This window comes from Parambassis ranga, chromosome 19, assembly GCF_900634625.1.
Source record: "Parambassis ranga chromosome 19, fParRan2.1, whole genome shotgun sequence".
Taxonomy (NCBI): domain Eukaryota; kingdom Metazoa; phylum Chordata; class Actinopteri; family Ambassidae; genus Parambassis; species Parambassis ranga.
In genome coordinates, this window is record NC_041039.1 from 8,255,881 (window position 1) to 8,276,612 (window position 20,732).

Consider the following 20,732-nt stretch of genomic DNA (forward strand, 5'->3'; position numbering starts at 1 on the left):
AAAGAGAAAATGAGAAGATACTAAACTTAATGGATGTCACAGAATTTATCACTATGACCATCTTTTGACATATAACAATAAAATGCAGCTTTAAATCAGTAAAGTTATTTATAATGTCCACCTCTACTCTCTGTTAGAGCCTCCTTGAGGGTCAGAGCTTTTATGGTCTCTAATCCGCCACCGTTGACAGGAGACGAAAACCAGAGTCAACACGAGTGGAACACAGAAACTCCATTCAGAACAGGCCAGCAATCAAACCTGTGTACGTCTTGCTGTGGTGTCACAGCGTTAACCGCCGGCCCAACGCACCCCTGCCAGTGAAGCATATCGAGTAAATCTGATGTCACACTGAGTCTGCACTCAAGCCAGAATGATGCTGCACTGTTGAACATCACTTTGCATATCATTTCTGAAAGCTTTTCACTCACAGACTGAGTCTCCTTGACCCAGTTGTGATAAGGAAAATTCCCCTCTATAATTGGATCAGTGTGTCTGTGTTGCGCTGGCATACATCACAGATGTCACACCATCTCCAGAGAGGTGTCACGGTGCTGTGATCACAGGTCTGACATCCCTTTCAGAGGAGAGAGTTGAATATTAACAAAAAAAAAAACAAAAACACATTGACAGTCATCAATAATAACATAATTTTGTTTGGTTGAAACATGCATAAAATTCATATGTTATGATGTGAGAAAAGGGGAGAAGGCACAGATATTGAACTTGAAATGCACTTTCAGCTGTGTGAAACGCTTAAGTAGCCAGAGATAAATCTGTGAATGAGAGCTATTTCAAGCGCTTTAATAGGTGGCAATTTAGGGACTGTTACTGGTGAGGACACCAGCTGCATTTAAAATGTAGTTTGAAACTTTTCAAGCTTCTACATCAAAGATTCTGCTGCGGTTTTACAAACAAACTGAAAGCAGAAGAGATTTCAGGAGGACCTCTTTAGCAGGAGCTGAGCTCTATAATCATCTGGCTGGGCTGGCTTTAATTAAACCAAATTATTAGTGATTTGGATATATCTTTGCACACAGATTCATGCTGTTTATGGTGCACCTTGCAGTAATCACCAAGTGATACCAAAGGGCTTACTGCAACTCAATGAAACTGATGAAGCCGCTTTAGTATCCTGGGATCAAATGTTTGCAACTGTTTTAAATCAATTACCTAAAAATTTTTTTCCAGTCTCCGAGGGAAGGGATAGAGGGAAACATTTACATTAGCTAGGCCTATTCGCAGAAGGCTTAGAAGCCTGGGACAGGCTGAAATCAATGCTTCCTGTCACCTTTTAGCAGGACGAATGGCGCCTGTTGTTGCAGACCATCCCTGCCTCTAACTTAGACAGCTGGGGTAGGCACAGAAGCCAACAGAAAGCGCTGTCACACACACAGAGGCAGAGTGTATCTGACTTCTAATAGAAAGAGTGCAAGCCTCCACTTTGACCCCCATCACAACTTTCCACATCACAAGTCCGTCACAACACACAGGGGTGGTGTGTTTCTAACTTTTGACATGGCTGCATCAAAACACAAACAAGCCACAGTGGGCAGCAGCAGGTCAGTGTGTGTGTGCGTGTGTGGTGGACGGGGAGTCAGGATGCTGCTTGGCACAGTCATGGCTCCTTGACGTCAGCGCTCAGCCCAGCCTGCTGCTGCTGCTGCTGCTGATGCCGCTGCTGCTCTCAAACATGTCTTTGTTATTCAGAGCTTTCCATCAGAGAGCGGCGACCTGCAAAACACGGAGGGTGGCGTCAGATCCGGGAAGGATCCGCGGCATGGAGAAAGGCGTGCGTGTGCGTAAAGGCGCATGTGGAGAGGCATGCGTGATTGACTGTTGTTGTTTATTATCATGTAACACATACAAATCATCATGTAACCCTTAACTTGTTATGTTTTTTAATGGCAATAAATAAGAATTATGTGTAAATATAATCTAATTAATCAGATAAATAAAACACGTGTTCATTGTGTGAGAGAAGGATTCATTTTTTTTTTTAAATACATTTCTTCAGTCTGAGATTATAGGTTCAGTCAAGGTGTGGCAGACCCGGTTCCACGCTCGGATCGGGTCCCTCCAGCAGATCCAGATACCAGATGGCTGCTCCGATCCGGCTCCGCTCCCGGCTTCCTCCTCCTGATGGACTCTCCGCGTAAAAAAAAAAAAAAAAAAAAAATCCGCGACACATTTTGTCAGCAGCCACCGAGTATGGGTCCCTTTGGTAATAGAATAGCCAATGTAATTTGACACTTCAACTTACTGCGCTCTCTCCGAGTCTATTCAGTTACTCACCCACTGACGCTGAGCCCATTCTCAGTGGCCGTGAGGGGGACGATATTTAAAAACAAGAAGCCAAAAATTACCGAGGACTTTCTCCGCTTAGTAACCCGGTGAGTAGCTGCAAACTTAACGTTTCTTGTTCCCGGTGTGTCGGTGCTTTGCGAGGCTCTTGTTTCGGTGCGGTTTTGTTTCCACTTTGGCTCAGATTGTTTCTCAACAATAGAGTGACCACTTGAACTGGCTCTGAGGAGCACGTCGCAGCCTGTAATAATAAACCGCAGCTTTTCATTTACTATCACGCCGCGCCGTGCCGTCGGGACTGAACCGGCGGGCTGTTAAGCAGGTTGTGCATTTCGTTAGTAACAGATGCCGCGTTGATCTCTAACGCGCTGGGGCTTGGAGGCTACATTGTAGCAGGCTGTATGTGCTGAATGAATCATGCCTGTGCGGTGCGTAAGGTCTGGAGGTAGCGCTTGCTTTTTTTTCCACCTCTTAGCTTTGTGATGCTGCACAAAGCACATGGTTTGTCTAATGTGGGTTTAACGGCGCTGTGATCCGTGCAGGCTGCAGAATAACTGTGGCAAGACGGCGGTCGCTGCAGTGCGCGGAGTGTGCACAGAATGGATGTTTATTTCTGAACTTTGTTAGCACATGTGTGGGATTAGATATATTTGTATCACACAGCCTGCAGTCATGTTCCTGCTGCAGGTCAGAGAGCTTTAACAAGTTGACTCCCCAAATTCCTGCTGTCTGTGTATATGGAACCAGTTGGGATTGCAGGAGGGGGCCCTCACGTACAGAACTGGGCTTTCTTTTCACTTGCTGTACATCTGTCCAGGAAGCAAAAAGCATGGCCAAGTGGGGAAAAAAGTTCTGCTTCCTTACCATTGTGAATGAAAAAGAGGCCTGTCATGTTCTCTTTATGTCTGTTTCTAAAAGATTTGGGTGCAAGCAAACAAACATGCGTGCAGATGTCTCTTTTTTTGCTGAGATGATCAGGAGAGGTCTTCCTGTTTTTGTTATGTTGCTAAAAAGTTCATTCTCCTTTGAGCTGCCACAGCATCTGAATTGCCTTGGACCCAGCTGCTAAAACTTCTGTTTGGGATACAAGCTCCTCTCAAGCTTCAGTTGCTTGTTTACGTTTCTTTGACTGGCTTAAAAACTTTCAGTCCTAATGCACCTGGTCCTGTTCAATCTGCATGCATCTGGAGCTCTTGATGGCACATGTGATTAAACGCTGATTACGAGAGGAAACTCTAAACTTCCAGTGGTTTCATAGATAGATGAGGGTGGTGTCAGACAGAAGAGTTTTTTTTCCTGTCCCTTCCCCAGTCACCCCACCTCTGTGGGGCCCCAGGTTGGGCTCCTGAATAACCATGGGGCAGACCCCACCAGGCTGACCTTCTTCTATTCAAGTTGAGGATGTTGAAACACCAGCAGTCAAACAAAAGACACATTGAAACAGAGATCTGCAACCCAGCACGTGTGTCTGGGTGCTAAAGTAGACCCTTTATTAACTCTCAGTTTCACACTGACCAATGAAAAGCATCAGCACGCAGCAGTACAAAATAAAAGCTGCTTTTAAAACGGATCAAAGTCCTGTTAATAAATACAAAAACTTTCTATCAGAATCAAATCTTCCTGTTTGGACTGCAGCCAGGTCAGGGTCTGTGTGTGACTGTGGATTGACAATGGCAACACGTTGTCAGTGCAGGGTGGAGGGTTTCTTTTTTTTTTTGCTCTCGCCTTTCCACCCACCCGACGTGGTGAGAGTAAAAGGCGGAAGCTGGAAATGGCTGTGCCACATGGGAAATTATTCAACTCTCAGATCAGAGAGGACACACAAGAGGCCTCATTACCTCCAGCAGTACTGCTGGCCAGCCTGGAAGGAGACTGAGAGCTGGTGAGTCTCAAATAGCCACACTCACCTACACTCAAATGTCTGGTGCAGCTTTTGTCCAAAAAAAAAAGTTTCAAGTGCTTTATAAAACATGACATACCAGCTTGATCTATGCCATAACAGCCAAACTAAAGTCTGTCCCAAAGGTTTGCAGCCTGAGCCGCCTTTTACCAACAACATGTGCTTAAGCAGCTGGTAAACAGGGCTGTTAGACGGTGTATAATGTCATAATGTTATTGATTCGGCTTGGGAATTCCACTTGCGGCGAGCAGCTCCGTGCGTACCGAAGGCTCTCTTAAGCACTCTAACAGGGAAAAGGCGCTCTTCCTCTGTGGTCAGAGCCTGTGGGAGGTTTGTGTAGATTTCACTCAAGGTCCTTTTTGTGTTGTCTTTGCTGAAAAGAATGAACTCTTGGGATGAATCACCCAGCTGGTATGGCTATTTTCTGTGGACCAGGAGGGTACAGGGCAAGCGAGCAGAAAGTGTGTCACCGGGGAGTTTACTTTATTTTAAACAATACTATTACCATGTTACTCAGCAGGCAGTTTAACCATGCAACATCTGGCAGTGACATTGTTTGGTGGAAAGTTCAGTACTTAAGCATTTGAGTGCCGCTTGATTCTGTCACATTAGAGGGAAATGCAGCAGTGTAGCTCAACATGTGTCACAATATACGTCTATATGTCTTCAGTGCTGTCTCGGCTTTCCCAAGTGCAAAAACTTTATTGTGAATGTGAATCGTTTTTGATCCATTAAAATGATGCGCTTATGACACTTCCCATAATGTGTGAAAATGGCTGCTCTGTCTATGTCAACATAAGTCCAACCTGCTCACTTGATACCAAATCCAGTCTGCCAAACTTAGTAGTTGTGTTTCCAGCTTGTAACCTCTACTTCTTTTTATCATGCCATATGTGTGTAGTAGATTGACATCTATGCTATTGATCATTCTGCGACACACTTTTTTCTCATGTCGAAGTGTGTGCTGTCCCCCTTTCTCTTTAAAGTTAGTGGCTGTTGTAGTTTTCCAGGGAATGTAGCTGGTGGCCACATGGGTACCCGGATCTCTGTGTACACCATCATGTACACCATCTGATAACAGAAGTTATGTCATCAGAGACTCTCTCAGACTGTTTGTCGTTTCAGGATTAAAAAAAATAGTAAAAGAGTCTGTAAGTAAACACAAATATGTGGAAACATTCTGTTCTGTCCTGACCCTTTGGATTTATCTTGTGACTTCTTAGAGGGGCCCTGACCCCCAGTTTGGAAAACAATAATCGTGGCTAACCACCAGCTATAAAAGTAATACCTCAGATTTCTACAAAGTGCCTGAATATGTTTCCAGATCTCATAATGTTAACAAAACAAGCATTTGCCCCTCTGCTGTGTTCTCCTCTGCCATATGTTCTCCAGCATTCCTCATGTGTGTGTTTGCAATGATTTGCGACGTTCCACCTCTGTGACACGGAGCTGCAGTAACATGTGTACCGAGCAGATCTCTGTGGATGGTTTTTATGGCGGGAGAAAATGGTCAGACCGTACCTGTCAGCTTGACCTTTGACTGTTAATATGAAGCTTCTATTTTCAAAACACAGCTCAGGGAAAGGGAATCTGTGTGTGTGTTTGCTTTCGTGCAGGAGGGAGATAGAGAGCAGAGCGAGGGATGGGAGAGGTGCTGGGAGTGACGCCAGACCACACATCATTTAATCATGTTAGAGTGTGCAACCACTTTGTGCATATTTTCGGTTTCATTGGTGATAGGCGTTGTTATTGTACAGACTGTACTCTGAGAGAGGGATAGAGGCTTTGACAGGAGGATGACAGTTTGATTTAGGGTGAAAGGAAACTAAATAATTTTAAAATTTGGGATATTATTTTTTTTTAGCTTCATCTTCCTGACCACCAATATGAAAATACATGTCTGATTTCTCTGGCTTGTAAAAATGCCTGAGAAATCCAAAGCAACACCACTCAAATGTTGAGCCTGTGGAAGGATGACCATTGTGCATATTAGCATTGGATTTCAACATGTTCTTTTGGCTTAATCCCACTGTTGACTCGCCTGCTAAGTACTGACTGTGTTATTTTTTCCTCTTTTTAGGGAGCCCCTCTCTGCATAATCTCACTTAATCTAATCTATCCCCCTTTATAATAGACTGGGAATGATGTGACTTTATAGAAAAAGCTTTAGTGTAGATCCATACCAAACAGACCTGTGTGCCGGTTGCTTCCCCGGCCCCTCTGGCAAAGCTCTTGTGAAAATGCCAGTGACCTCTGCGCCCCTTGTTAGTCTGAACAATAGGCCTGCCTCCTCTTTACAGCTGCAGCCACGCTGGAGGGGAAGTTGGCCGTAACAGAAAACACACATCTCCTGATTAATAGGCTAAAATAGTGTACTTATGGAGTCATTTAAAACATGAATCATACATTTATGCCTGTAGATATGTGGTTTAATTGGAAGGGTAAGCAAAAAGTGAACGGCTGGACGGATTAATTGATCAATGTGTTTAATCAATAGATTTTTGTTTTAGTAAGAAAATGCTTATCTGTTCCTCCCTCACCTACAAATTGCTGGGTATATACAGGCCGTTAATGCTGATGTATTTACCCTTATGCAGGAAGTACTCTTTGATTGCGTTTGCATAGTTGGTGACCAGATTACCGTGTTAAGTCTGTTGTACAAACTTTTAAATTTCTGTCACATGAACCCTGACGCAGAAAGTCCAGTAGTCGGTTGCACTATTATTGATCAGGGAAAGGATTACTGTGTAATAAATTATGATGATGCTTATATCTGGGTGACATAAAAGCTTAAAAATGTAATACTAGTGCTTTGTTTACCTGTGGGTTTTGGAAGTCTAACTGCTGAATTAGACTGCAACAGGGTGAAAACTCCAATCTGCAAGTCTTAACCCACTCTGGATATAATTGGAGCTTTCTAGGCCCCCAGCAGTCTTCGGCTCATGCATGTTGAATGTGACATGCTGTGAAAAACATACGCAGATGATGACATAGTGCATCACCACAGTGTTAAGTGTAAATGAAAGGCTTTGAATCATTAATAACATCCGGTTTCTCCTAAGTCTCGGCCTATAAATTAAACAAGGTCCGACCCAGGAACCCTGAAGGGTTGTCAAACTTTGGTGTTTCATAGCAAGATGTGTTCCCCTCTTAAATATCAGCACAGGCTGAGAAACTAGCAGCTGCTCTCAAAATTTGAAAATGTCTCAAGAGGTGTAATCTCAGTATTAAAAAAAGAAAAAAAAGGGTGCTGCTGAAAGGACTCCTGAGGGGCTCTGCTGAAGCATCTAGTGTGGATTTTTTTTTCTTTTTTTTAAGGAGGGATCCACACCTCTGATGAGTAATGAAGGTGATTCTGAACAAGTGGTGGAATTATGTTTAACAGAGCCTGGAGGGGTCCATATCTCATTGTTCTGTGACAGGGAAAATTAACTGGGATTTACTAATACACAGAGAACGTCCCCCCCCTCTGTTCTCTCGTGCTCTCAAAGAAAAGGTCTGAGGGTAATCTCTTTCCCGAGCACCCCCGCCTCCTTTTAAATACAAATGTCAGATGTTTCCGAGTTTGCTTTCAAGATGTAGAAACACACGTAGATAAAATCCCCATCATGTTGCACTGCTTCTCACTCATCTGTTGCCATATGTCGACACACAAGAGGCCTTCTATTGAAATATAGTTTTGCATTTCACCTGTTCTCCTTTGCATAGTCACTGCAGCAAAACCTCTGATGCCCCACAGTCAACATGTGGTTTGATCACATTTGTTAGGAATTAAAACAAAACAACCCATATTGTTATCATGTTGGAGCAGGATGTACACCTGCTGCGTTACATTTAATGCTAAAACTCATACATGACTAGAGTGTGAACAGGTCTTCTTGACAAGCATGCCAATATATTTATTCAGTACTATTGATCGGCCACACAGAATCACAAAATACTTTTTTTCCGGAAAGCGCAACATGAAATATATTTCAATTAGCCTGTCATCACCAGGATAACAACAGCAGGGGTTCAGATGTAAGGTAAATGAAACGGTGTTTAAGTAGATATGTTCCTCTTGTAGTTAAGTGTATCTTAGCCAAGAAAATGGCAGTGAAGCTTGTTGCAGTAACATGTTCAAATTCCAAGAAGCACACAGCTACACCAGGTGATGTACGGAAAGCGTTCTGTTTTCATCTGGTCACTTTGTCCTCAGTGGAGCTTAAACTGCGTCGTTAATTGAACAAGATCTTCCCTTTTTCGGTGACCTGATGGCACTTTTTCTCACCCCGCTCAAACAAAACAGTCTTTACTGATGATGAGGTGCAGACAGCGAGGTGACACCGCACCCACAGCCTGCGTGTCAGCTTACACTGTACCCTCATGCTAACACGGTGTCTGTGTGCGGTCGGTTACCCAGGTGCAAGGCATGCATCACAGACCAGAGCTGATACATTGACGTGACAGCTGTGGGCAGTGAAAGAGGACCACGAGAGGAGCCTCTGCTCTGGATATGGTGGAATACATTAACCCTTTGCATCCAAATGATGGGTCAAGGCATCTGCATCTTACAGCAGTATACCTGCAGGAAAGGGACAGTTATTGTGACTTCCTCATATTTATGAATGAGTGCATTGATCTTGTATCATGTAGCTAAAGCAGCATGGCCATATGTGTTGCAGATTTTCTATAAAGCAAGCACAGCTCACTTTGCATTTCTACTGTTTAGTCTTTCTGTATAGCCAAACAAAATGTATTGACATATAGATGCTAAATATTAGTAGAGACATCTGAGCTAAAACACCATGTTTTTTCTGAATATCCTGGACTTCAGGATATTTGATGTGCCTTTGTGTTTCAGTGCATGGCTTGTAGCCACGTGTACTGTTGTCCCGGTGGTCACTTTAAATAACTCCTCCGTAAACATGTCCTGTCTGTTTCCTTATGTTCCTGTGGCCGGGGCGGGGCGTCCCATCTTCAGCAGTGTCTGCACAATTACAAAGAGCAGAGATGGTTTCACACCAATAGTAATCACTGATATCATAACAGCGACTACTGCCGATGATGAATGCTAATTAATTGGGCAATGTCGTCTGGATGTAAACACACAGTGAGACACATGCAGACACACTTCACACTCCTATTTATAGGTGCAGATTGCATAAGCTCTTTCCTGACAACAGGGTGTTCTCACTTTGTCAGTATCAAACAGGGAAAAGCTGTAACTGACCAGATTATTTTTACACACTCACACACACACACACACAGATTGCACCCCTACTCCTTCTTGGCGAACGGTGTGTGGCCCAACGGGTCCCACGGCTTACAAAAATGTTGACAGTGGACGCTATTTTTGACCATCTGCTCTAAAAGGAGGGCATGTTTGAGTCACAGACGCTGTGGTGCGAGGCTGCGCCCGTGATGTGCCTGGCATGTGGAGAGAGGGAGAGGGAGAGGGAGGGAGGGAGGGAGGAGAGATGGCTCACCCGAGGGCCCAGCATCCTTCGTGTCACCATGGATGTACACAGTGTGCGGCTGGTTTCACTAATGTGTGTGTTACATTAGCATGAAGGATGATGGAAGGGGGTGGGGGTGGTGTTAGAAGGGAGGGGAGGGGTTGTTGGTCCCTCACATCTTGGATGGAGGACAGGAGGGAAGATATCATTGCGCTTGAGTCATGGTGTAAACATCGTCAGCGAGATGAAATAGTCCGAGGTCAGAAATGTCTTCACGAAAGTGTCCCGTTTCTCTGCCTGCTCTTCTTTTCTTCTCTGCGTGTTATTTGTGATTTAGGAATGTGAAACCTAATCTAGGCTGGCCATGAGGGAGGGAACAAGGGAGGGATGAGGGGGCACTGTTGGAGAATTACCCCTATGTGTCTGTGTCACATGAGTTTATGACTCTTTAAACAGGGAAGTTTGGCTACTACTTTCTCGCACTCCTTGACTTTTTATGTTTGTCCTAGTTATTTTGCATCTTTTAGGCTGGGATTATACTCCCATGTAGACACCACAGACAAAGTTGTAGTTGTTCTTATTATACTGCTTAGAGAAGGTGTATACATTTCACACACACTTTAATATATTTTGAATATAGTGTAGTAATTGCTTATTCTTACTTCCAACTTGTTTTTACAAAGTTAGATATTTAACCCTAATACTAATTATCCCCAAATTAGATTTAGTCACCATAAATGATGACAACTGAAACATATTCAAGATGGCATCTCCCTTTTTGCACCTTTTCCCAATAAGTGAATATCAAAATAATATCTGATTGTTTGATCACACTTCGCCATCAAGATCTTTGACAGATTTTGCCCCTTTTTTTTTTGTCGACACCAGCTGATGTCAAGGAGCAAATTGAAAAATCAAATTACTGGAGGCTGTGTATCCTGCATCGCCTTTGTATGGAGCTTCCTTTGGAGAGGGAGGTGGAGAAGATCATGTGAGCTGTAATTATATTTATGTTGGGTCCCATTCAATCTGTCACAGTAAATTTTGCCTGACTTGTCATATTGTAAATCATTACAGCGGATTAAATGCTGGTTATGAACTCAAAAGGCCGGGGAAGGATTCATTTTGTATGTTGATGTGTGTGTGTCCTCGTGATTGCTGTATTTGTTTGTTTGTGACAAGCTAGTTGTGCGTGATATTAGCTGTACAGTGTTTTCAATAAATTTTAATTGGGAGGAGAATGGGTAATGTCACTGGCATTCTGCTTTGACGAAAACCCCTTTCAAATGAGCGGGCAGCCTTCCAAAAAGTGAAAGAATGCCTCTGAAAGCCTTCATGTTTCACCAGCCGTCCTCCACTTTTTGTTTTTTACTTGTCTGGGATCAAAAACAGAGATGTGCAAGCGTGGAAGGTTTTGACTCTAGCTTCTTTTATACTTCTTATACTTATAAATCCTTTTGATTCATCTCAATCAGCTGCTCAGCACTGAAGCCAGAGACACTGGTGACTGATGAAAGAATAGTCGGCCCTGCATGCTTCTCATACACTCACACCTCCCAGACAAAAGAAAAAAAACTACTATCCTCTATCTTCAGGGGTGTTTACTGGCACCAGCTTCAATCCGCAGTGATGGAGTCGACCTGAGTGGACATGTTCTTGTCTATTCAATAATAAGTTGCCACTTGAGCTGTCTGTGTAAAAACAGATACAAAAAAGTCACCATGCTGAGGTAGACTGAATAATCCGGACTGCTTTTGACCATTTTTAATAGCAACACCTGAACAGATTGAGACGATTAACAGGCAGGTGCATCTACAATGATGTTTCTGGAGGTTTTGTAAGCCATTTTGGAGTCTAACCATATACTCCATATACAAACGTTTAATGATCAAAAAACCTGCATATGTGCACTATTTTGACATAAAAATGTTACTTCTCATAGCAACAATAATAATATCTTAATGATTTGTTGCATTCATTATGCACACAAACCATTACTCCCACACTGTACAAGATTAGTTCAGAGTGACTGAACCCTCCAAGCTGACAGCAATACCATTGTTAGGTGTCATTTCACAAATGTTCGGCTGTTAAATCAACTTACCGTACATGTGTTGTGCCACTGTGAGCACAAAGGCTGCATGCAAGCCTCACATGTCTGAGCAGTTTGCTTCATTTGTCTAGAAAATAGCTTGTTTGAAGAAGCCCTGAATGTTGCTTCTCTCCATTTGTATGCCAATATCATCTACCCAAATAAAGCCTGTAAAATTTCCCTAATGCTCTCTGTAGCAAAATCACATTTGAGCCTTGTTTATACCTGAAAACATAATTTCACCCTCAACTTATTATAGACTGTAACTTGTTATGGATTTTGGCATGGCAGTAGTTCTATGAGGGAGAGTGTGAATTATTTGTGCCGTTATACTTCTGGCTCTTGATAGGGAAATGTTTCTCATAATAAACAGAAGTGAAAAATTAATGGGTATTTTTCATAGATAAAGTTTATGATGCGTGTGGTGTGAACAGACAATTCTCTTTGGAATTATTGTCAACCATCAGTTTTTATTGTCATAGTATTTATTTTCATTAATCTCCCCTGTTTGTATTGTCATGTTAATTTTACTCAACAAGTCTCACTACAGTGTGAAATGTGAAGAACATTGAGGATGAAAGCCAGTGTATCAGCTGAGGAGGATATTGGAGAGGAGTCGTCTACACTTGCTGAACTCCCGAAGCTTCTTTTTTTAATATTTAGCTCCTGTCAGTTAAAATCAAAAAGTTTCCCACTTTCTCTAAAGCTTGCAAAAAGAGAGAGGGAGAGACAGAGAGAGAGAGGGGGGAAGCTGCTTCACGGGTGAAAGCCCTCGCACATGAATATTTAATGGTTGCATTTTAACCAGAGTCATAAAATCCAAGAGGATGTGGCTGAAAAGAGAGCAGTGAGGAGTGTGCAAAGTAGGCTACATTGTTTCTTCATAGTCTGAGCTGGATGTCTGAAAGTCATGGAAGTCTTCCTTTGGCTGCACAGTGAATCAAATATGTGGATTGTGTCTGAGCTAATTTAAAGCCCGGGCTACGTTCAGCAACGTGTTGCGGCCTGTTTTTGCAGGGTAAGCAGCTTGTTCTACAGCAGGATGAAGAAATCTTGGACCTTAAGGGGCTAAATTGAAAATGTTTCATTTTGACACTTCTTCAATGCTTTCAGGAAAATTGATTGGATATACTTAATCCATTTGGCCAGTTGACCAGATTCAGCGGCTATTCAATACACATCAGTTTTAACTTAATGGAGTTTTTGCCACACACACAAAAAAAATCAGTGTGTATTTAATATGCAACCTCTCCTTCTTTTTCCTCTTCTTCTTCTGGTCTTGTCATACATTTTTAAAATTCTGTTCAGCCCTCCGCTGAGCCAGACTCACAGCAGACAGACACTGAGCTGATTGTTAAGTTTGATAAAGCTCAGAGCGTGGCGGGGTTATTTTTTGTGTATGTAAGCTTTACTTCACAGAGGTAATCATTTGTCATCCAATATTGAATCATGTTAAATTGACTCATAAATTGCAATCACTTAACTCAGCCCAACTATTATGTTTAATATTGCTCTGTGGAAAAGGTCAGCCGGCAGTGGATCAGGTTCCTGCTGCACAGATAATTCAGCTGCTTTTTTTATGAGTCTTTTTAAGCTCCGGAAAAAATCAGCCGCCAGGACTGTACAACGCTTAATAGCTGCAGCACAGGATACGCAGCGGCTACTGTTTATGTTTTCTACCCTTGGATATCCTTAGTGCAGTGTTTAAAGTGTGTGTGTGTGTGGCAGGTTGCAGATAAACCACAGTGGATGCCCTTAAGGGAAACACAATAAAAGGCTTTCCCCGCTGAAAGGTCCAAAGTGCAGTTGTCCACTCACAGCAACAATGGAGCGGTTGTGCAAACGGAGCCATCAGTGGCGCTGGCAAGGCTGGCAAACCAGCTTATCAGGAGGCAGGGTGCACTGAGCAGTGGGTGGGGTGGGGTGGGATTTTGCGTGGTGGCAGTGGCAGTGGCAGTAGTGGGCTAAGAGCTGGTTGGAGTAAATGTGAGTGTGTGTTTTGTTCAGTGGCACCAACCTCTCATCATCTCAACATCTCATGCATGGCTTCTTTGTTTTCACATGTATGTGTGTGTATAGGTATGTGATAATATATGACCTGTGAGATGTATTATTAATATATCACAATCATATATTATGACAGGTGCATTTATTTAGTTTGAGCCATATGTAATAATAGAAATCACTCAGAAGTGACATCACCGATATGTTATCATTATTATTGTTTGATTTATTGATGATCTAGGGTTCTGCTTATTGCTTTACATGTGTAATTGTATGTGGGATGGTGTTCAGCCAATGCAGAAGCTAGGGATGCATGATCTGACATTAATATTGGATATTAGACGGATAGACGTTAGCACATAGGTGAGCTGATCTATTCATTTCAGTTCTTTTATGCCAGCAGCACAGGCAGTGCACCAAAGAGGTACTCCAAACTTGCTGCTCCAAAAAAGGAAATGGTATCAGATTGGTATTAGCTAATGGTTGTCAGGACTGAAGATGTCGGGTTGCGGCATCCCCAGAGGCTTCAGTGACATGCCTGCATGCAGCGCTCCAACAGGGTAATGACACTATGCATACCTAAATTCACTGCGAAGAGCATATCCTCACTACAGTAGCTTCGCTTGTTCAGGCAGCAGACACTTCCTACAGGTGGCACTATCAAGTGATGCTACAAACCTTTAAGCTGGCACTGAAAAGTGGTGGAATATTCAGCTGGAATAGTACTGAGCATATGTTAAATGACCTTACAGGATAAGCCCAGACTATCAAAGTGTCAATATTTGCCTGTTGCTGTAATACATTTACCACACTCTTTTTTTTATGTGTGTGTAAAAACTGCGTATGCAAAACCAAATGTATCCTCGCTCATCTGACTACACAGGCACAGTGGTGTTTTTTTTAGGAGCACGGTTTCTTGGTGGCAGATATATATATTTTTCTTTCTCAGAGCTGTTTGAGGTGTTGGAGGAACGTGTTGTGTGCTCAGATAGTTTACACACATCGGTAGACAGTCTGTAGTGCTTTCACTGCATTTCCTTTGGGACACAACACTTAGAAAAAAAAAGAAAAAAAAGGAAGTCTCAAGGTGCCTGTGTTCAGCTTTAGATGTGACTCTGGGTTGGTAAATATTTAGAGAGCAAACATTTTGATACCAGCAGGGATTATAGTTTGGGGAAACATGTTTTTCTAAGAATGGAAATGTCAGCATATTGCGAGGCATAATGCTACAATTTTTTATTTTAATGCCAGTCTCCGATAAACAGCAGTTTAGCAACTCAAATCCTGCTGAGAAAATCTGAGATTGTTTTTCCAAGTCCAGCTTATTTTTTTTTTGATGTCGCTCGCCCACTGAAACTCATTCTCTTTGTGAAGAAAGCATCCAATTCATCAGCGGGGATTGTTGCCGCCCACAAACAACCAACATATTTGTTCTGCTGCTTCACCTTGTTGGCTTTGTAGAGAGAAGGTGCCAAAGGTGGATGTTAAACATGTCAAGTGCTATCTGCCTCATTTACTTGGTCACTGAATATTCATGGGCCTTTATACTGGTGTCAGCCTTCAGCCAGCCGTGCAGACAACCAGCCGCAGTGGCGGCAGCAGCAGCAGCCTCTCCGGCGATCAGACAAGCTTCATTCTTCGACGTGTGTCTTCTCTTTCACATCATGTTTTGGTTTGTTTTGAATAAAATGGTGATTACGCCTGGATCTGACAATCACTTCCTGTTTTAATTAGGTGCTCCTCGCTTTAAGGTGATGTAGGATGAGGCCCCATAGACACCCATGAAGAATAAGGCAGAAGCGCGTACAACCCCGTGTACTGCAGTCATGCCCATTTACACTCCCTGACACCTCCGAGGACGCGCTCTGACCTCTGTGGGGATCTCTCCCCCTCTTTACTCTCACTCATGCGTTTCCTCTCTGCTCCGAGGAAACCGCACCAAATTCCTTGTGCATTACATGAGCTTTCGGGAGGCCCCTCGTTGCCGCTCGGCCTCGTCTAGACTGCCGTGACTGTTGTTTGGCAGTCGCTGCCGATCTGCGGTGTGGGGTCAGACTCTCTTTAGCATGGCAGCAGGGATTGCAGTGGTTGTCTCATTAAATATATGTTTCCTGTTAACATGAAAAGCTTGTGTTTTTTGTTGTTTCGTGCCTCAGATGAAAGGCACCCTCTGCAGGCTGAGCTCAAGATGTCAGCATGGTTAACGTTGTAGATCCGTGAGTTGTATAAAGAATTCAGATCCTTAAATACAGGATGCAAAGTAAGAAAATTGGAAACAAACTATAAACTTTAGCTCCAATTTAAGGTAAAAAGCTACCTAAATATCTAAGTATACTTTCCACTCCGGATTTGGCTCATGTAATTGGGAGTTTCATCTCCTGTCATCTCCCCTCTGATAAGCATTGATTGGTGGGGCTAATTTGGCCTCTTAAATAGAAGATGCATCATCTTGTGCACAAGTTCTGACCTCACTGTTTTACCTCTTGATGACACTAAAGGAAAGGTGACCTGCTGACAAACTTTGCAGGAGAGGAAGCTGAGTGTTGCTGTGCCCACATCTCACAGTGTTTGCTTAAAAAAAACTTTCTGCACCTGTGCTTTACATTGACATGAAGCCTTTTCCTAGACACAACCGAGGAATTCTCTGCAGCTTGTAAGGATCCCCCTGCTGTGCACGGATGACACGGTCTGCTGTGCTGCTGCTGCAGCTGCCGCCGCCGCCTCTGGTTGACTTTCAATGGGGGCAGCTTGAGTGTAATAATGAAATGGAAAAGTTCCAGAGCAGTGAACACTTGCACGCACAAAGTAATTGGAGATTGCCACTGAAGAACTCTGCACGATATGCTTTCAGTTCTCCTCCACAGAAAGACAGAGCCCAAAGTTTGATTATGTTTGCTGTTAACCAAACGCCTGCTGCAGCGCACTGAAATGGAATCCTGTTCAGAAGGAGTGCAAGGTGGGAAAGCGAGATGGCAGCAACCTGGGCTGCACACACACACACACACACTTTTCTACTTTATGTATTCAATCTCTATGGAGGTATTTTTAAAACAAGGGCATCAGATGCATCCGCACAAATAGACTCTGGCAACATATTGTTAATTTATGAGATCTGAGTGTCATGTATCAAATGATTGACGGATTACAGATTACTCAGAATCCCCACGTTTGTGTAGCATTGTTGATGAACGTGCAAGCAGGTGTGTGAGCTTCGCAGTAGCCTTGTTTATTTAAAGTAAGACCTCAGACTGGTGGTTCTTCAGCCACTTTAAGTCTGATTTGACACTGGAGAGTCGGAGTGTGTTCAATGGAAAGCGGATGAATGATTGATAAGAAGAGCAAAGCTGCTTCAAATCCTGCTCTGAGCACATTAATAATGAAGGGCACTTTGAGTGCCTTCAGTGGCATATGGGGAAACAAGATTTCATTACCTCCTGAGTTTACAGTTTTATTTGTGTTCTATTATTTTTTTTCTTCTCACATTTTGTGGGTTTACTAATTATTTTATCACTCACACATTATTTTTTAATTTATATGCCTTTCTTCTTAAAGAGAATAGCACGGTTGTGTAGAACAAACCTTTATCCTTGTAAGAAAAAGTCTAATGATTGAGGAGACAAATAAACCACACTGTCTCCACACCGCGTAGGTGAAAGATTGCGTCAGATTTAGGAGATCTAAGACTTGATTTTTCCCTCAAATTAATATCAGAAATAAACATAAATGACATATTTCCACTGCTCTCCACATGGTTTCCCATTGTTTGACTTTCTGCAATGGCATCCAGCTGGAGAATTATTATTATTCACGTTTGGAACTGTCTGGAACGCTGGTTAAAATTACCACTACATTTGTATGGAAACTATGGACACCCCTCAGTGAAGATTTATTTAGCTCTTGCCCAATTGTTCAGCAGTGACTGGCTCATTTCACTCCACGAGGTTGTGCTCGCGGTGCTGCTCAAAGTTTGACTGTTCACTTTTGACTTACGAGTGCTCGAGGTGCCAAAACACATAAAAGATGTTGGAAAAGGAAGAAGGAGGATGAGGAGATGTGTTTTTGGCAATGTAACTCTGTGACACTGCCTCTCCTGTCTGCATGTGTAGTGTGTCTCTGTCAGCCTCCATGTCATCCTGCCATTGTTCAGGCCAGAAATCAGCACAGGCGTCCATTGTTCCACTCTCAGATCTGCAGCTACAACCTGCTCTGCCCAATATATCTGCACCTCATGTTTGTCTAACAGTGTCATCTCTCAGCCAATGATAAGAGTTGTGTGGAAATTCTATATACTTGCCAGAAAAATACACTTTCATTTTACTGTGCCAGAAAAATTAGCTGCACAGTGGACTCTTCTGACTCTAACTGGTTCTCAACAGTAAAGGAAGACATGCCTCAAAGTGGATCAAAGTAATTCCTCCTCCCCCTGTCTAAACAGAGTAACATGTTGACATGGTCCCAGTGACAAGCTTGGTCGTTTGTGAAGGAGTAAAGTCGGGGAGGATTGCTCCGGCTCATGGGAACACATTTGCCTGAAAAGACATCCTGACATTTGTTTTGGAAACTGGGATTGTAAGGTTTGGTGTTAAAGGCCAGCGAGGATCCGTTCAATGGCTTTTCTGTTCTGCAGGGGTGTTGATGCAGGCTCACTTCTCTTATGTTATTGTATGTGCCTCTTTCATGTGGTTTTACTTTGTAAGCTATCTAACTTGACACTTTCACTTTTGCTACTCCATCTCTTGAAGGCCAGCCAGGCTGTGGGTCTCATTCAATGGCAGCGCAGCAAGGTTCCTCGACAGGCTGCAGCAAGTAACCTTTAGTTGAAAGGAGGGGGAAAAAAATCTTTTTTCTCAGTTGGACATTTTGCCACATCGACATCTTGGCCGTGGCAATATTTCCTTGTGTAAGTGTAAGAAGGGATGGAGAGCTGTGGTTTATTCTTTACTGGTTAGTGCGATCCAAAAGTAAACTCTCTGTTAGCATCGTGTTAGCTTATGTGATTATTACAGGTTCTTTCCCCCCAAGGAACAGTGTGATCGTCAGCTGATTGAATTCTTAATTTGTCCTTGATTGATGCTGACTGTGTAAAAACATATGGCTCTGGTGTAAGTAATGGGCTGCCTTGTTCTGCCTGTTTTGCTCCAATAACCTGCCAGACAGTTCTCAGCCACCGCTGCCTTTCCTATGACACATGAAGAGACCGCAGATGAGAATCACCTGTCTGTGGTGAGCCCAGGGAAGCAGAGCCCATCTCCTTTTCAAGGCGGGTTGTCACTGCAGCTATTAAGACTAATAGCAGCAGCCTGTGATAAGCACAGTTAGCTGAATTCATGACCTGAGCGGCCAGAGTGGCGAGATCATTTCCACTTGTGTGTTTTTCTGCTGATGCGTTTAATTTTTATCCTGTCCAGTGCTGTGACACAAGGGAAACCGGAGAGCGCCAGAAAGAGGGGGGAGCTAAATGGAAAGGGAGTGATGGAGCCTGGGGTGAAATATTGATTGGTACAGTCCAGGGTGAAAGCATTGCTGCAAGTATTATTTGCGTCATATACACGCAAATAAAGTCATAGTGTTGATTGTATAAGACTGATATTCATCCCATAAGTCCCTAATCTTCATTTAGAGTTTCCAGGTGTTATCGGAAGAGATGACGTTGTGACCTTTTTAAAGGGTCAATTCATAACTGCATTCAAAAAAGCATTGGGTGTTTTTCAACTGCAGGAACTCAGCAGTATATGATGTGGCATTATTGTTTACAGGAACTTTTTTACAGCAACTAATATTGTAAAGATAAAACAGCCTGTTGGTTCCTGCAGTGGAAGAACCCCTTTATTGCTGCAGCCAGGGCTGCACCAATGTTTTTTTTAACCCTTTAAGGCTATATGGTTGACTTGGTAAGGTGTTTATAAGATCAGTATCTCCACTTTGTGTACATCCACCCCCACATTTGCTTTCTGTTCCACCTTCTAGTAAAAACCAGCCAAATACTTATCATGCCTCAGATGCTCGCGCTCCCCTCCCCTCTTCTGCCACCGCATGGCATGGTATTAGCCGATTTCCTGGAGATCAGTGGAGGATGCCATCGGAGCACTTGTGCTCCTCTTTCTCCCTCTTGTTCGCTCTGTGTAGAGTGGCCCGCTTAATGCATTGTAATGGTTGACCATTATTTACGCAGGGGATAAACAAAGAGAAGCGAGGAATTGATGGAGTAATCCACTCTCGCAGTCATTAGGCATTGAGATGGAGGAGCTGGTGGAAGCAGCCTCCTCCTTGTGCCTCTCGAGTCGAGCAGCTAATGGAAATGGGACTCATTAAGACACCTTATACTCCGACGCACCCAAGATCATGAGGAATTGCTAATTGATTGTCGTTAGCGTTCTCGCAATGAGACGCTCTGCCTGTTTTCTCATTTGTTATGAACGGCTTTGTTTTCTTCCCCCCGTCTCCTTCACTTCATTATTGATGTTGCTGTTTTTCTTGCGTTTTGCCTCAAGAGTCCTCAGCGACTGAGTCATCTTTACGCTGCTGTACCTGGTTAACTGCAACAATCACAATCCAGAGGAATCCCTCTTGTACAAATCTTTATTAGATCTCTGACACTTCATATAATTAGAAAGCAGCAGTGGTTTTAAAAAAAACAATACTGTAGACCTGCTAATGATTGAATGTGCATGAAACACTCGTGCCATAAGCTGGTGTTAAAGGGCGGATGTAGAAAATGTGCTTCAGCCAGCATGGTCATGGTTGAATAGTGGGAGAGGCAGGTCTGCCTGTAGATGCTTTGCTTATTGGCTCTGGAAATTCCTTCCTCTTTTCTCTGGAACCAGCAGATTGTGTTCATCTCTGCCTTTAATCATTTTTTCCCTCCCAATAGTAATGTGCTCTCCTTTTCCTCCCCGGATTCCTCTGTGTATATGTCCGCCGCCACCCCCCCTCTCACAGTGCGTTTTCTTTTCTTTATTATGAGACGGAGAAAGAGAAAAGATAAGGGCGGGTGAAA

General features: G+C 43.2%; 1 protein-coding gene across 3 annotated transcripts in view; it reads left to right on the plus strand.

The window, feature by feature from the left end:
* Positions 1 to 2,210: 2,210 nt before the first annotated feature.
* LOC114452199 (zinc finger MIZ domain-containing protein 1-like) overlaps positions 2,211 to 20,732 on the plus strand; it is an 86,662-nt gene continuing 68,140 nt past the window's right edge. For 2 of the 3 annotated variants that reach the window (XM_028431378.1, XM_028431380.1), the window contains exon 1: positions 2,211 to 2,390. The gene's annotated coding sequence lies outside the window, so the exon portion shown is untranslated. Of the gene's footprint in view, positions 2,391 to 4,087; positions 4,184 to 20,732 lie in introns of those variants that run through there. The other variant, XM_028431379.1, reaches the window with a different exon arrangement.